Source organism: Salmo salar, chromosome 13, assembly GCF_965601325.2.
Source record: "Salmo salar chromosome 13, fSalSal1, whole genome shotgun sequence".
In the NCBI taxonomy this organism is placed as follows: Eukaryota; Metazoa; Chordata; class Actinopteri; order Salmoniformes; family Salmonidae; genus Salmo; species Salmo salar.
In genome coordinates this window covers 82,747,356-82,754,092 of record NC_138303.1, presented here as the reverse complement: position 1 = coordinate 82,754,092, position 6,737 = coordinate 82,747,356, and positions in this window count along the sequence as shown.

Below are 6,737 nucleotides of genomic sequence, written 5' to 3'. Positions count from 1 at the left end.
AGACTCATTTGGTTCAACGCTGTAGGCAGACTCACACAGTTCATAGTTAATTTCAATCTCACCCGGTTCCGGGTCGCAGGCAGACTTACCCGGTTCTGGATCGCGGGCAGACTCACACAGTTCATAGTTAATTTCAATCTCACCCGGTTCCGGGTCACAGGCAGACTCACCCGGTTCATAGTTCATTTCAATCTCAACCGGTTCCGGGTCGCAGGCAGACTCAACCGGTTCCGGGTCACAGGGAGACTCAACCGGTTCCGGGTCGCAGGCAGACTCAACCGGTTCCGGACAGTGGGCAGACTCAACCGGTTCCGGACAGTGGGCAGACTCACCCGGTTCCGGACAGTGGGCAGACTCACCCGGTTCCGGACGTGGGCCGTCTCCCCTGGTTCCGGACAGTGGGTCGTCTCCCCTGGTTCCGGACACTCTGGACGAGGCACTGTTGCCGGACACTCTGGACGAGGCACTGTTGCCGGACACTCTAGGCTGGGCTGACGCACCTGACACCTGATGCTTGTGGCTGGTAGACGAGGTACCAGGCTGGATACACGCACCCCAGGACTAGTGCGAGGAGCGGAAACAGGCTGAATAGGACTAGGCTGACTCATGAGAAGCTTGATCCGTGGTGCTGGTACTGGTCGTGCCAGACTGGAGGTACTCACTTCTGGGTTAGCACGAGAGGCGGGAACTGGAAAGACTGGGCCATGGAGGCGCACAGGTGGCCTAGATCGCACCTCCTGTACAACCCGTCCTGGCTGGATGGAACTAGCAGCCCTGTACGAGCGGGGTGCTAGTACAGGGTGAACTGGGCTGTGCAGGGGCTTGATGGTTACCGTGCATAGAGCGGGCGCAGGGTAGCCTGGTCCTAGTAGGCGTACCGGCGACCAGACGCGCTGCGCAGGCATCCTCCTACCAGGCTGGATGCCCACTCTAGCACGGCATCTGCGATGGGCTGGAATAGCTTGCACCGGACTGTGCGAGCGTATGGGCGAGTTCGTGCGCACTTCTTCAAACTTAGGCGCCATCCACTCCATACGTTTCTTCCTATAATCACGGGTAGCTGGCTTAGGGCTCACCCATGGCCCAGCCAAACTACATGTGTGCCCCCCCCAAAAAAATGTATTGGGGTTGCCTCTCGTGCTTTATTTGCGCGTATATGGCTTCATACCTTCGCCGCTCTGCCTTGGCTGCTTCAATCTCCTCCGGTGGGAGACGGTAATCCCCAGCCTGATGCCAAGGTCCAGCCCCGTCCAGAATCTGTTCCCATGTCCATTTCTCTCGATAGTCCTTATAATCCACCTGCTCCTTTCTCCGCTGCTTGGTCTTTGTTTGGTGGGTTGTTCTGTCACGATCCTCTTCGTCTGAAGATATGGAGAAATCACTGTCGGAAAAAGTGGACCAATACGCAGCGGGTTGCGTGCTCATCATTATATTTATTAAAATGTGAACACCACAAAAAAAAACAAGAACCAATGACCGACAGGAACCGTTTTGCAGGCTATAACAAATACTAGCAGTGCAAAATCAACAACCCACAAACCCCAGGTGAAAAACACACTCCTAATATATGACTCCCAATCAGGAACAATGATAACCAGCTGTTCCTGATCGGAAGCCACACAGACCAACAAAGAAACAGACCATAGTAGAAAAACCATACAACACAAACCCTTCTGCCACGTCCTGACCAAAATACTAATACAATACTCCCTCTGCTGGTCAGGATGTGACAAAGCTGAAATAAATAATTCCCTCTACTATTATTCTGACATTTCACATTCTTAAAATAAAGTGGTGATCCTAACTGACCTAAAACAGGGAATGTTTACTCAGATTAAATGTCAGGAATTGTGAAAAACTGAGTTGAAATGTATTTGGCTAAGGTGTATGTAAACTTCCGACTTCAACTGTACGTACCCCGCCAGACATGCCATTATGGGTTTCTTCACTGTACCCAAACCAGAAAAAGATTTAATGTGTCACTCAGTTATGTACAGAGCCATGTCATCAACCACTAGAGTTTACTTGGGGAAAAAAGCTAATTTAGCTTTAAAAAACAGAAAAAAGCATCTCTTCTCTTTTTAAAGATCTAATTTAACTGTACTACATATAACAATAATACTTTTTTATATATTATTACGTTCTATGTGGACCCCAGGAAGAGTAGCTGCTGCATTTCCAGTAGCTAATGAGGATACTAATCCTAATAAACTAAACTAAACTGCATAAGGAACATTGGGGCTAGTTGTGGTCATATAGCTAGCTAGTCATGTGATCCACAGAATGGCATCTTGCTAGCTCAATACATTTGGTTATCAAAATCAGAGGCATCATGCCAATAGGCGGCACAGGGGAACATGCCCCCTCAGATTAGTCATGTCAGATTAGTCGCATATATATATAAATTGGTTGTTGTTTCTCTGTAGCCACCTAGCAATTTTATGAACTTGGCTTTAGCTAGCCTAGATTGGAAACCTATCTCCCAACCTCATAATTAGCTACAAAGAAGCCATTTCAGGCTATCAATCAAGTTAGAGTAGTTAGCTTGTCTAATGTTTGGTTGACTTTAGAAAAGCAAGCAATTGCTAAATGTACTGAATAAGATTCACATTCCTTTCAATATTTTACCCTGATTTCAGCATAGATGCAGAGAAGGTTAGCTAGATTCTCTAAAAAAAATTATCACCAGTCAGGAGGATAAAAACAGCTCAAGACGTATGCTTAGATATGTAGAACAATAAACATATTTTTGTCGTAGAATAAAGCATAATTATTATGGCTCTAGATAGCAGGAAAAAAACAGTTTCAGGTGTTTGAAAAATGCTTTATTCTCCAACTACCCGACGGGGCCCCTCCGAACCATCTTCACATAATTTGTGCCCCCTCTGATTTTTGTGATGCATGACGCCCCTGATCAATATAACATATTTGAACAATGTAAAATCAAAGTAACTGATAGTGGAGATGTGGCTGAGGGAAGTGAGAGGAAAGAGATCCGCAGCCACGTGCTCAGCCATCTACAGAGTCAGTGTTCACAACTTGCTAACAGGCTTGCTGCTAAATGACTATGCTGAGGCATAAACAGCTACAGTAACTCTCGCCATTCCATCCAGTTGTTTTGCTCCCCGATAGAAGCGCAAAACAATCAATAATATATTTTAAAAGGGATCATTACTTATTTATTCACGTTTGAAGTGTCAATTTCAATCAGGCACTGACGTTATCCACCTAAGAAACACAGATAACCTAGAAACAGAATTGAAGCAGAAGCGCAAGCAGTTAATTGACCAGTGAAAATTCTCAAGCTGTGAGCTTTTTCACGCTTTGACGTCACAATCAGAAGCGTGAAAATAATCACAATAATAAGATTTTTCACATGGCATTCGGCATTGCTTAGCATTGTTCACTTGAAATTCTAAAGTTTGTCAAGGATCTGCACATCTTTCCACTAATAAGGGTAATTCAAACGTACAAAAGTTCACAAAAGGTTTAAAAAAAAAAAAACTATTTTATTGGGATGATCGTCATTGAAACTGTTGTTTTTATTTTCTGTCCTATTTGATCAAATCCTTTTGTTTACTCACATGGGGGCCATGCACTGCCAACACTTGTCTTTAGTTGTCATGGTGATTGTTCTAATGCATCCCCCACAGATGTTCAGTCATCCCTGCTTATACTAGTATTTGATCTTTGAGCACATGGTTTGACCTGCCATGTACTGTAAACACCCACAACACCTCCCTATGGAGGAGTGGAATTAACATTTTATGGGTAATGTGACCTCCTTTGAAAGAGGTGTGTCAGGCGCTCCTCGTCCTGATGAGAACTTCACAATTAGATGTAAAAGAGTAAAAAAAGAGTAAACATACTAAGAAGCCTTAAAGCTTTTTTTATTTGATACAATAGATTAGCTCTTTGAAATTAGATGGGTTTAATACTTCAATGAATCGACGAAATTTGAAAGTAAAACTTGCAGAGAACCAACATAAAATCAAATTAAAAATAGCATCAAGTAACCGGGGGAGGAAAATCCTGTTCTAAGAGAAAGAGGTCACATTTGTTTATTTTCCTGCCCTAACCTGTTTCCCCAATGGGGCCTTAGCTTTTGAAGATGTACCTCTTGTGAAGTCTGGAGCCTTAACCCCCAAAGGTCATAACCTCTGAACCTCCTCTCAGCCTGACCGCCCTCTGTCTCTTGGCAGCCCAGGATCAAGTGTTGCCCCGCAGCTGTGAGCCGGGCCCCCCTCCGCTTCACAATTCCATTCTTCAAAGGGCCTCCGTAAATATAACAACTGGCAGCATGATTTCAGTTCTTTCTTTTAATCACACCTGATAGCCTTTTGACCTTTTGACTTTCTCTGCTCCCCAGATGTCACGTCCTGACCAGTATAAGGGTTATTTGTTATTGTAGTTTGGTCAGGACGTGGCAGAGGGTATTTGTTTTATGTGGTTCGGGGTGGTGTTTTTGTAGAAGGGTATTTGATTTATGTATTCCGGGGTTTTTGGGCACTGTTCTATGTTTATGTATTTCTATGTTTAGTCTAGTTAGTTGTATTTCTATGTTTAGGTTAATGGGGGGTTGGACTCTCAATTGGAGGCAGGTGCTTTCTCATTGCCTCTGATTGAGAGTCCTATATATGGGTATGTGTTTGGTTTAGTGTTTGTGGGAGATTGTCTCTTGTTTTGCGTGTGTGAGCCTTACAAGACTGTTTAGTTGTTCGTCCGTTTTTTCCGTGTTTATTATTTTGGTGTTGTTTTTGGTTTCAATAAATATCAAGATGAGCATCCACATTCCTGCTGCGTTTTGGTCCTCCTTTCCCGACGACAACTGTGACACCAGACCTCTCTGTGGGTGAACCCCTCTCTCCACTGGGATTCTCTGCCTCTAACCCTATTACAGGGACTGAGTCACTGGCTTACTGGTGTTCTTCCATGCCATCCATGGGAGGGGTGCGTCACTTGAGTGGGTTGAGTCACTGACGTGGTCTTCCTGTCTGGGTTGGCGCCCCCCCCTTGGGTTGTGCCGTGGCGGAGATCTTTGTGGGATATACCTGGACTTGTCTTAGGACGGTAAGTTGGTGGTTGGAGACATCCCCCGAGTGGTGTGGTGGCTGTGCTTTGGCAAAGTGGGTGGGGTTATATCCTGCCTGTTTGGCCCTGTCCGGGGGTATCATCGGATGGGGCCACAGTGTCTTCTGATCCCTCCTGTCTCAGCCTCCAGTATTTATGCTGCAGTAGTTTATGTGTCGGGGGGCTAGGGTCAGTCTGTTACAACTGGAGTATTTCTCTTGTCTTACCCGGTGTCCTGTGTGAATTTAAATATGCTCTCTCTAATTCTCTCTTTCTCTCTTCTCTTTCTTTCTTTCTTTCTTTCTTTCTTCTTCTTTCTTTCTTTCTTTCTTCTCTTTCTTTCTTTCTTTCTTTCTTTCTCTCGGAGGACCTGAGCCCTAGGACCATGCCTCAGGACTACCTGGCATGATGACTCCTTGCTGTCCCCAGTCCACCTGGCCGTGCTGCTGCTCCAGTTTCAACTGTTCTGCCTGCGGCTATGGAACCCTGACCTGTTCACCGGACGTGCTTGTTGCACCCTCGACAACTACTATGATAATTATTATTTGACCATGCTGGTCATTTATGAACATTTTAACATCTTGACCATGTTCTGTTATAATATCCACCCGGCACAGCCAGAAGAGGACTGGCCAACCCTCATAGCCTGGTTCCTCTCTAGGTTTCTTCCTGGGTTTTTGGCCTTTCTAGGGAGTTTTCCTAGGGAGTTTTTCCTAGCCACCGTGCTTCTTTCACATGCATTGCTTGCTGTTTGGGGTTTTAGGCTGGGTTTCTGTACAGCACTTTGAGATATCAGCTGATGTACGAAGGGCTATATAAATAAATTTGATTTGATTTGAACATAAATGTTTTGGTAATTATTACATGTCATAAATTAGTAATTATCTTGATGTGTGGAATGGCGCTTTAAGATGATTTCCGTGGTTCCTGTGATAGTTACAATTCAGTAGGTTAATATAGAATGGACTGAAAATATGATGGTCTATTAGAGCTAATGGATAACTGCTCTGTTTACTAAGACACTGTTTACTGTGTCAAGGAAACCAGTCTCAAAGACGCACAGGGTTCACATTTATTATTTTTATATATATATATTTGATTTCACAGAAGTGTGATTGACTTGGACTTACATTGTGTTGTTTAAGTGTTCCCTTTATTTTTTTGAGCAGTGTATATATATATATATCTTTTGCACCAAAGAAAACAAGTGAAAGACAAAAATACAGATAAAAAAACAAAAAATATAAAATGGTGTGCAGGTGAGGTTGGATGCCCAAGGTCTTATATGAAAACCAAACCACAAAAAAAAACGATATACAATACATAAGTACACAAATTTAATTGATCAGTAATCTCGAAAAATATATATGTTTGGTTTAAATGTGTGTGTGCCCTAAATTATTGACAAGGTAAAATAACGCATTTTTTATAGCCTGCATATTGATGGTCAAGTGAATACATGTAAACAGAGTGAGTGAAATATTAATGATCCCTAATAGTGTCTCTCTGCAGTCAGAGCTTCAGTGCAGCAGCCTGCCTGCCTGTCCATTTGAGGGATCTTGGCTGACAATGAAAGAGCATGGCTGACATCTGCAATGTCAGACAAGCACAAGGGTAAATGTTTTACAAACTGGCTGGGGAAAGCTAGTGGTGTCAATCTCCTGTCT